A 12,138-nucleotide genomic window follows, 5' to 3' on the forward strand; every position below is an offset into this window, starting at 1 on the left:
TAATCTTAAACTACTTCACTACATAATAAGGGATTTAAGTTCTGATACTAGATTTTTAAAATAAATTTTAAATGCTTTCAACCTTTTGTTTTACTTGACTCATATTTTTGGTTCTATCTTGGCAGCTAAACTGGCATTGGTGCTGAAAGAGTAGTTGTTGATATACTTCTTTCTCCACCAGTATGCTCTTGTGAGAGTTGAACCTTCTGGTAGATGAAATGAACTCTCAAAGGCACTGTTTGCACTGCCACCAAGAGGGAAGTTTCCTTCTGCTAAGCACTAATGTTTCTCAGACCAGCTCAACACTCAAAAAAATGGATGGGGATATGAAAACAGTTATCCCAGTCATCCGAGGAAATATTCACTGGATACTTCAGGCTAAAGCATCTTTTGCCCTGCACTACCCCAATAATTGCCTTCTAGCCCCATGGTGGACATGGTTTGAATGTCCACTTAAGTTAATATCTCTCTTCACTTTTTCCTCTGTTTGTCCAAATACAATGTTGAGATCATCCCCAGATAATTTTTTATTTTGCTCTGTTTTTGGGTGTTTTAGGGGATCCACTCCTGGTGGAACCAAGGGGCACCTGTCAAGGCAAAGGAAGCCTCTGCTTCCAATTATTTCTGCCCTGCAGGCATTTCTCATAAAGGAGCTTTCTTTGCCAAGTTCTAGTTATTATTTTCTGAGGCTTTTTTTTTCCTTTCCAAGATTCCTCTTGAGACCAAAACTTCTGACAGGACTGCAACTTTGTGACACTAGATATTAAAAGAATCTCTCATTATTTTGGCTTTTTCACTTCCTGACTTTTTACACACCTATAATTGCATGCTTTGCAGTCTTTCCATTTAGATTAAAGCTGTATCACTTAAGAGATTTTTTCTTTTCCTTTATTTCTGTGGTTATTATTAGAGAGGTTTCTAGTAACCTTGTTGAAAGTACCAATGTGTCTAGTTCATTTTTAATGTTGTCTTAAATTCAATCTCTTTTCTTTCAATTTGCTATGTTCTGAAAGTCTTACAAGTTTCTAAGCATAATATGACAGAAAAACTTTCACCCTCTTTGCACATTCATAGACAGTTGAATTTAAAAGGAAACTTTCCAAGGACGATAGCATGGGAGTGGAATCACACTTTGTCTGTTCTTACTTGTATGTCTAAACAAAATAGACATGTTCAAAGGAATATAGTTCCAGATATACCAGCATTTTGAATGATTCTGAAAATATTTTCCCGGTGTAACTTTCAGCTGAAACAATCAAAAAAGTGATCATATTGCAACATAATCAGTGAATCCAATATTTCTCTTGGGTCATATACCGTATTTCTCTTGGTATATCAGTAAGAATCTGATTAGTTCTGAGACTCTTTTTATGATTGAGAATCTCCTTAATCTTAAAACTATTTTTTAGATCGGGTCTGCTAAAGTTCAGACCAATAAATATAGCTTAAAATTACCCTATTAAAGCTACAGATCTGCCTAATTTGGATTCCACAGTAATGAGTGCATGTTCGTGTCTCTGTATGCATATATATGTGACATCAAAAGTCATCTAACTACAAAATAAACTAAAAATCGACCATTTTAATTATACATAAATAGATTTTGTATAATTGTACAACTTCAAGTCAAAAGAAAAGACCATTGGGACATTAATAATTAAAGGATTTGGAAGCTTTATTCACTACTTCCACTACTTAAATATTGTTTTCTTTTAACTCTAAATAAAAAGAAAATTGATGTTGATTAAAGAAGAAAATGAATCTATGAGTGTTAACAAATGCCATCTATTTATTTTGAGCCAGTTTTTTAAAATGAAATCTCTTTGGGGGAACAATGTGAACGGGAGATCATAGGAAAATTTGAGGAGCCCTGCCAAAGCAAGATAATTTTGCAATTAGAATCAGAAAAATCTTGCTTGAAACAAGGATTATTCCACAGAAGCCCCCAGGTTCCCTAAACACACACACACACACACACACACACACACACACACACACACACACCCATAATCAATTCAGAAAGAACTCTAAGATTACGAAGCATGTATAGACATCATCTTCTGTGAGACTTTTTTTTTTTTTGCGGTACGCGGGCCTCTCACTGTTGTGGCCTCTCCCACTGCGGAGCACAGGCTCTGGACGCGCAGGCTCAGCGGCCATGGCCCACGGGCCCAGCCGCCCCGCGGCACGTGGGATCCTCCCAGACCGGGGCACAAAGCCGTGTCCCGTGCATCGGCAAACGGACTCTCAACCACTGCGCCACCAGGGAAGCCCCTATGAGACTTTTAACCTTGCAAATGCCATATGCATTTGAATTCCATTTATGTTTGTAAATTAGACAGAATCACTGTCAGTTAACTTTCTTTGCTATAGATATCCAAGGACACCACTCTACAGTATACATTCAGAAATTTAATAAAAGACAAGCCTCCATAATGAGCAAGATGTCAGTATGATATAGTAAAAATAGTGTGGTCTTTGGAACTACAAACACCAGCATTCATAATTAGCTCTGTCATAATTTAGATCAGCAACAAATTCTATCTGAGCCTCACTTTCCACATCAATAAAATGAAGATTATATTTAAAATTTTATAATAATTGAGATCACATAGGTTAAAGACTTGCTATGGAATCTGATATTTAGGTGTTAATATTATGGTACGTACCATCATATATTTCAAAACTCTCTGAGTACAAATACAGCAATACATGACTTATCCAGAATCACACTTGTGGAATTATCGAGACTAAAAGTGGGTTTTACTATTCTTTCTTACCAAGGATATTGGGGGAAAATATTACAGTTATAGAGAAACATTTCTTGTAGTAAACATGGGATGTAAAAGATGTTTCCAGGCACACGGGGCAATAAGCCATGAAGATATGAGACACACAAAGTTTTCCATTTCTGACTGATCCAATCCGATTGAATAGGACCTTCCCTGCTAGCTGTTAAAAATAGCTAAATAGTCTTATAGCTACAACGACGTAAGTGGTACCTAGTAGCAGTTGACAGAACAATCTGCCATTTTATGTTATCAGCTTCAAATTCCCCCCAAAGATACCTTCCCACGACCAGAAGATTTGAATGTGGTGTACAGATTGCCAGTTTTCAATTTTGTGGCTCAGACTAGAGGAGTTCTGTCACATTAAAAAAATACATCACACATCATTCCTTGATAGATAGGATCCAACTGCTGCACCTACATTGCCACTTGACCAGAGTTAAATCTAACAGATACAGACCATAACTAACAGCCAGTCTACTAACAAATGATTCAGGAATGCTATATGGATACATTTTTCTTTTTAGTAAAATCAATACCAACTAAGCTGCCTGCTGAATGACATTGCTTGAAGCATTATAAACACCATGATCAAGAAATTCAACAGCAACCTCTATCAGGATTGCTAACAACCTTTATCATAGATTTAAGCCAAAGTGAACAGAAGCAGAGTGTATAAAACAGGGGTCTTTAGGTATTAATTCCTACTTAGGGAATATCACCTTCTTGTATAAATACAGCAATCCTCCTTGGCTGTACATGAAGAATGAAGTAAGCAAAATTATTTTCATCACACCTAGAAGCCTTGAGTTCAAGACCTAACTATGCCCTTGGTAAGTCAGTTGTATGATCTTCATCACATGCTATGTCTTGAGACTGCAAAAGGAGGAATTAGACCAAGTTATTTTTAAATTCTCTTCATCTATGTTTCTAAGATTGTCCTTCTCCACGCTCACTGTAGGAACACAGATATCTCAAATTTCTACTCACAATACTAAAGTTACTCAGTGTTTTATTTTGTTCATTTAGTTCAGTTATTCAAGGAACTTGCATTGCACACTAATTACATGCCAGGCACAGTGAAAAATTCTGCAGATAAAGCAATAGTCCACAGTATTAAGAAACTTAAAAACAACAATGTCCCAAGCTCTGAATTTCTATAGCATTCATTGTTTTATGCGGACTCCTGGGCTCAGTTTTCTAAGGTATCAATTAATTATCTGATTACCAACCCATGGTAATGCAGACTGCTTACTATGGCCCTTTGTTCCTTATAAAATGAAATTCTTGATAGTTGGCAATGAGGTGAGTGCAGGATCATTTTATTATTTTAAAAAACTACTGTCTAATAGTAAAGCACAAACTATACCCAAAAAATGTAGTTTCTGCACTCTGGCGTGAAATTAATTTTTGATGTCCCAATAATTATTATATACTGATCAGAATTTCTGAATGTTAAGTACATATTACTTTGGTGAAAAAACATAGGAAATGTATTAATAATTAGTTCATAAATTATAGTTTATATGGTAGACAAGATATATCAAAGGATTGAATCCATAATGGAATTGTACTGTGATTAAACAAGGTGATTTTTAAAGTCCCTCTGAAGTTTAAAATGTGAAGATTCTTTATAGCTCTGGGTTACCTCTATAGATTTTAGAGTTAAAAATTCTCACTTCCAAATCTTGGATTTATACGTGGTCTCAAATTTCATATATGATCCCAAGGGCTGACTGTTTTATTGTTTTTGTTTTTGTTTTAGGTTTAAGAAACAGTATAGCCGAGAAATCCTTTAAACTAAATAAAAAAGAAATAATTTAACACTAGAGCCCATGTAACACTGAAGTAATCAGAGTTACACATTATAAACAACCACAGTAAAATAATTAATCATTTCCTTAAAAAGCCAGATGAAACTTAAGACTGCAATTCCAAAGGGAACTCACTACAAGAAGCAGCCAAAATGCTGCCATAAAACTCTTTAACATTCAAATTTAGCTTGAAGTATTTTGTACCAGACTGAAACAACTGTAATTAAAAAAAAAATGGGGGGGGGATTACTAATAAGATTCAAATGCTGATTTATATAGCACAACTAACTCTAAAGTATCTAGGTATTAATTTTAACTACAAAGAATATTACACAAATAACACACTGGTTCTCACAAGAGCATAAACAGAAATGTTTCAGCTCTTGCTCTTTTAATGTGGTATCACAGATTCATTGGTAGTTTGCAGCTGTACCTTACAGATTTACTTAGTCAAATGAATGAACCAGCCTTTGAAAAAGCTGTTTAAACTATTACTAGACTTGGGAGGAGTTGAATTGTTTATGACATGTCCTTATTTATAAGCCAAATATCTGAGGCTACAACAGGAATTAATATACCAGTAGAATCCAGCCGGGACATTTTTCACAGAACTAGAACAAAAAAATTCACAATTTGTATGGAAACACAAAAGACCCCGAATAGCCAAAGCAACCTTGAGAAAGAAATATGGAGCTGGAGGAATCAGGCTCCTGGACTTCAGACTATACTACAAAGCTACAGTAATCAAGACAGTATGGTACTGGCACAAAAAAAGAAATATAGATCAATGGAACAGGATAGAAAGCTCAGAGATAAACCCATACACATATGGCCACCTTATCTTTGATAAAGGAGGCAAGACATACAATGGAGAAAAGACAGCCTCTTCAATAAGTGGTGCTGGGAAAACTGTACAGCTACATGTAAAAGAATGAAATTAGAACACTCCCTAACACTATACACAAAAATAAACTCAAAATGGATTAAAGACCTAAATGTAAGGCCAGACATTATAAAACTCTTACAGCAAAACATAGGCAGGACACTCTATTACATAAATCACAGCAAGATCCTTTTTGACCCACCTCCTAGAGAAATGGAAATAACAACAAAAATAAACAAATGGGACCTAATGAAACTTCAAAGCTTTTGCACAGCAAAGGAAACCTTAAAAAAGACAGAAGGGCAATCCTCAGAATGGGAGAAAATATTTGCAAATGAAGCAACTGACAAAGGATTCATCTCCAAAATTTACAAGCAGCTCATGCAACTCAATATCAAAAAAAAACAAACAACTCAATTCAAAAATGTGCAGAAGACCTAAATAGACATTTCTCCAAAGAAGATATACAGCTTGCCAACAAACATATGAAAGGATGCTGAACATCACTGATCATTAGAGAAATGCAAATCAAAACTACAATGAGGTATCACCTCACACCAGTCAGAATAGCCATCATCAAAAAATCTACAAACAATAAATGCTGGAGAGGGTATGGAGAAATGGGAACCCTCTTGCACTGTTGGTGGGAATGTAAATTGATACAGCCACTATGGAGAACAGTATGGAGGTTCCTTAAAAAACTAAAAATAGCACTACCATACGACCCAGTAATCCCACTACTGGGCATATACCCTGAGAAAACCATAATTCGAAAAGAGTCATGTACCACAATGTTCATTGCAGCTCTATTGACAATAGCCAGGACATGGAAGCAACCTAAGTGTCCAGTGACAGATGAACATATAAAGAAGATGTGGCACATATATACAATGGAATATTACTCAGCCATATAAAGAAATGAAATTGAGTTATTTGTAGCAAGGTGGACAGACCTAGAGTCTGTCATACAGAGTGAAGTAAGTAAGAAAGAGAAAAACAAATGCTGTATGCTAACACATATATATGGAATCTAAAAAAAAAACGGTTCTGAAGAACATAGGGGCAGGACAGGAATAAAGATGCAGACATAGAGAATGGACTTCAGGACACGGAGAGGGGGAAGAGTAAGCTGTGACAAAGTGAGAGAGTGGCATGGACATATATACACTACCAAATGTAAAATAGGTAGCTAGTGGGAAGCAGCCACATAGCAAAGCGAGATCAGCTGGGTGCTTTGTGACCACCTAGAGGGGTGGGATAGGGAGGGTGGGAGCAAGAGGGAGGCGATGTGGGGATATGTGTATATGTATAACTGTTCACTTTGTTATAAAGCAGAAACTAAGACACCATTGTAAAGCAATTATAACTCCAATAAAGATGTTAAAAAAAAAAAGAAAGAAAAAAATCCTGCGGCAAAAATGCTATATTTTCTATCTAAATTCTAATTTACAGGTTACACATCATATTTTTTTTAGTTGTATTTGAAGGTGGTCTTTAAATAAATAGACTAGAAAATTGTCTGCTGCCAACTTGCAACAATGCAAGTAACGGAGAACAAGTCAGAGACCATCTAAATACTGCAAGCTGGGGGGAAATAAAGTCTACAAAATGAACAGAATTTAATATCTTTCTGAGAAACCCCTCGAGAGTAGTGATATTTGTTAGCAAAACTGAGATTTGGGGATGTAGCTTTTAAAATAAGTATGATTATGGAAGCATTCAGTTAACTTGTTTTCAGGTCTCCTTTTCTATTGATTAAATAAGCAGCTACTTTAGAGGTACTCAAATAGGCTGGATGGTCAAGATGTACAACAATCGTGGACCAAGCAAATTATTTTCATGGAATAAAAATGCCAAAAGAGGAACAACTAAATAAAATCAAGACCTATAGCTATTTCTTTTTACATCTTTTTTGGTTTTAGTATTTATTCGGAATGAAGGAATTCCTAAAGAAGTATTAAGTTCCTCCTGGAATATCAGAAAGAAAATAACAAGGTATACTGTAGAAAACATAAAAATCAAATATGAAAAGTCTGGTTAGTGTATTAATTGAAAACTTTTCCCTAGAGGTCATTCCAGTACATGATCCTCATTTTATATAAAAGGGAATTGAGACCCAAGCAGCAGGGATAATACAAAAGATGTTGAGGAAATGAATCTGGCTTAGTGAAGACCCCTATTTTTCAACCTTGGGAAGAGCAGCCAAGGACAGTTATGGTCTTTACTATCAGTCAAGCTCATGGTTACAGAGAACATATTTGACCAACACCTGAAAGTAGCAGTTATTCTGATTTCATTATATCACATTCTTTTTTTCAACATGTGTTTTGAAATTATGTGTAGAAATAGTTTGGAACATGTATTTGTTTATATATTCACTTCTGCGTTCAACACATTTCTTCAGCATCTTCCATCCTCAAAGAGTGTAAGGATTGGAGATATAAAGGGGAACCAGATTACAGAGTTGTTGCCCTCAGAGAGGTTATAGGGCAATGGGAAAAAGATAGACATTAAACACATAATGCTGATAAAGTGTGACATACACAATTACCAGGTATTATATAAGCATATGTTATAACCCAATTCAGATGGTCATAGAAGTTTTTATGTAAAAAGTAATGTTTAAGCTAAGTTCTGAAGGACAAATATTCATTAATTAGAAACAAAAAAGTAATGAACGAGTGTGATTGAGGACAGTGAACTCAGTGAAATATTGTGTCCAAGTGCCACACACATTTGCTACACTATAAAAATATGACTAACACTTGACCTATTTTATTTATTGAACTCTTGAACTTCTTAAAGTCAATCAGAATTGGTCCTTTAACATAATTGTTTTCAAGGCTTAAGGGGAAATGTTGCCATTTCCACATGTCAATGATTTTCAGAAAGTGCTTCATGTTTAAATGAAAATCTATTCAATTACATAGTAAATCACATTTGACAAGAAAACACATTACATGACTAAATGTAAAGAATTATGGACCCTTAAATAGGACAGTGGATTTTCTTAACAATATTTAGAATTTTGGAAACATTTGTATTTTAATCAAAAAATTATATGCTGAAGTATAAGAAACTAAAGGTAGAATGCCATGAAAAATAGCTTTCTCTACGTATTTTAACATTTTCTAATGTGAACGGATAGATTAGATTTTGTAATGGAATCTAGTTATGATTAAAAAGAACAAGTTGATCCAGCTAAAAACATATTTATTCCCTAATACCAATACAAACCTAAGCTCCCATTATATTCTATAAATATGAAATAACCTTTAGTAGTATGACAAATGAGCTGATGTGGAATGATACCCTTCAGTCCCAGATAGTAAAATATAACAAAAGCAAGTAAGTAGTGGCATTGTCTGTTTGAGAAGGAGAAGGAAGGAAGGAAGGAAGGAAGGAAGGAAGGAAGGAAGGAAGGAAGGAAGGAAGGAAGGAAGGAAAGAGGGGAGGGGAGGGGAGGGAGGAAGGAAGGAAGGAAGGAAAAAAATAACAAAAATCTCAAGATGCCAGCAACAAAGAAATTATTCCAAGTGGTAAAAATTTGCTGATGCTCTGGGTCGTCCATTCTAAGAAAAAAGAACCCCCTAAAGATGAGTTTACAGTGAAAATCACAACCAAAAGTACAATCTACTCTGAGGCATATGTAGCAGAATCAAGAAGTAGGAGATTTAGAGATCAAAATGTAGAAAAAAATTACTTTAATTATACGTGTAAAAGGTTATGGAACAATAGAAAGTTTTATGAATAGTAGTTAAAAAATCATAAAATATTAGGTTATAAGGTGCAGTATTTTTGGAAGGAAACTGAAGCCCAGAAGAATAAAGGGAAGTGATTAAGTTCACACAGGTAGCACAGGATAGTCCCAAAACTATGTTCTTTCAGGTTTGACAGGATCCAATTCCAATTTTAAGACAGATTTTCTTCTGCTGTAGTCATATTCCATCTATTTTTGTCATTTCTATGCACTAATATACATTTAATAATGTCTAAATTGACTCAATTAGTATTCTTAGATTTATTTCAAATGGAGATTTTATATCACTAGAACAAATTTTAAAAATCTATGTGTTTGCCATAAATAAAAGCTAATTGTAAATATATATACAATGAAAACATAACACTATTATTTTAATGGCAATGGCGTAACATAAACAAGTAAAGATAAATGACAATAAATCTAATTAATTTACAAAAGGTGGATCTAAAAATCAAGTCCCCAGTGAGAAGGATATAGCAGTGTCGGATCAATACATTTGGCATACTGCTCTTAGTTTTAAAATGGTGAAATAGCAAGCTGACAAGGTGATTTCATTTTCTAGTTTGGTCTTAATGCCAACCCTTCATTTGTATATATATTATTGTTGTTGTTGTTGTTATTATTATTATTAGGGGACTGACTACTAAGATTTAGTCCCTAACCAAAATGATATGATTCTATTCAACAGCACTTTTCTACAAATGCCATTTGAAGCAATGCTGAGTGTGATTTCTCTCTGAACTTGTCAAGTTTGTGGAGAATATTTTTGTAGAGATAGGAAAAAAGTATATTTTATCTATTCATTGCTGTCATGCAGACTGGGAAGGAACTACCAAAAGGATTATACAAGACTTTAAAAGATGCAAAGCTGACTGAAGGAATTAGTAACTATGTTTTCAGATGACCAAATCAACACCATTCATCGTAACCTAAGCATGAAAAGCATGGCTCTAGTTTTTCCATTCACTTTCTTATACATTAAATACTGATGAAGCTTGCTTTCTACAGATTAATTTTAGTTTTTCAGATGACCAAATATACTAGCAATACATGTTATTTTAATACATAATGCAGTTCTTCAAGTGAACATAATATATTAAATACTTTTTCTCCAAACAAGCAAAAACTATTAATGAGAACTTTTCTATAAGAAGTCCAATTAGCTTCAGTAAGAAATAGGAGTTATTGGTAATCACACTGTTAACAAAGCAGAAGTGGGGAAAGGCCATGGATTCAGTTCCTCACTCTTAATAACGTTAATGACTTCACTGAGTACTACTCTTGAATCTTCGTTCATTTCTAGGGCTTCCCAGATGACAAAAAAGTGAAGAGTGTGAAGAAAAATTTAGTACAAGTAGTAACAAGTAATAATAAGTAATAATTAATAATAAGTAATAAGTAGTAATAAGACATATATCTCCAGATTGATAATTTTGCCTTTATTTTTTTGTAGCACTCTGATACTTAAGTTTGAGTCTCTTTGGAAGAGACGAGAATTTGAAAGCAAATATTTAACGTGGCAGGTGCAGGGAACACTGGTAGGCTGATAGGGAAGTATTAAAGGGAAGAGAGGAAACAAAGAGTATATCAAGCCAGTAACCACAATGAGTCTCTGGAGTTCAGTTTTATAACAAAGCTCTGAAACATGGTGCAAAACACAATCCTTTGAATTATTTCACCAGAAAGAAAAGGGAGCTGGATATTTATACGTGAACTTCTGAGACTCATTGGTTGAGAACTGCTCTCAGAGTTTTGATTCTCTGACACTCTGTTCTATAACACAAGCATGGCTGAACAGTTTTCTGTGGTTCTGCAAAATGCCTTAGGCTCTGAGATACATTTACTGGCAGTTGGAAATTGCTGTATGCACACCAAAATAGTAGGTCTGAGGAATATGAGTGAGGCACTGACAACATCTGCTACAACTGACAAATGACTTAGGTAAGTAATGAATTTTAATGACTGATCTATAGCAAACTCCAAAGAAAATATAGACAGATATGAAATCAATTCACAATTATTTTTTGATTTATATATATTTTGCTGATCAGTAATACCTTAATGGTGTAGTATTAGGAAGAATGCTGTGGTGTATATTGAAATTCTATATATTACAATCTAAAATAGCAACTTATCTTGTCTCTACTATCTATACTTCTTAATTCATATAAGGAGCTTTGGGGCTCCAAGGAACCAAACCCTCCCCAAAAAGGGCTTAAACAATAAGGAGATTCACTATCTTATATAACAAGCGGTCCAGACACATGCTAGATAAAGGAATGGTTGATTCAACAGCTAATAACATCACAAATTTATGTTTATTGCTTCTTTAGCAGATGGAGTTTGCCTTCAAGTCAGACACAGCCATGATTACAAGCTGAGTCTTAACTCATAACTGAAACCATGCTCAGTAAAAGAAAGGTTTGTCGCTTTATACGTACCTCCTTTTAAAAATGAAGGTCTTGTTCAAAAGCACGCGGTACAATGTCCATTCACCATTTTAAAGTGTAAAGATTTTTAGTATATTCACAAGATTGTGTGACCTTCTAATTCCAGAATATTTTCATCACCTCACTCACAAAGAAACCCTGTATGCATTAGTATTCACTTTCAGACTTTCCAACCCCATCCCCTACTAACAATTAATTCACTTTATATCTCTATGGGTTTGCCTATTCTGGATTTTCATTAGATGGAATCATAAAATATGTGGTCTTTTGCTTCTGGCTTCTTTCACTTAGTATAATGTATTCAAGGTTAATTCATGTTGCAACAGTACTTTGATATTTTTTAAGGCTCTGTTAGGAGGAGGAAGATCACCAGCAGTAGCATTGAATACATTCAACAGATGAATGTTTAGCCATTCATCTACTGGTGAATATTTGGGTT

The sequence above is a fragment of the Tursiops truncatus genome, chromosome 10 (assembly GCF_011762595.2).
Source record: "Tursiops truncatus isolate mTurTru1 chromosome 10, mTurTru1.mat.Y, whole genome shotgun sequence".
Taxonomy (NCBI): domain Eukaryota; kingdom Metazoa; phylum Chordata; class Mammalia; order Artiodactyla; family Delphinidae; genus Tursiops; species Tursiops truncatus.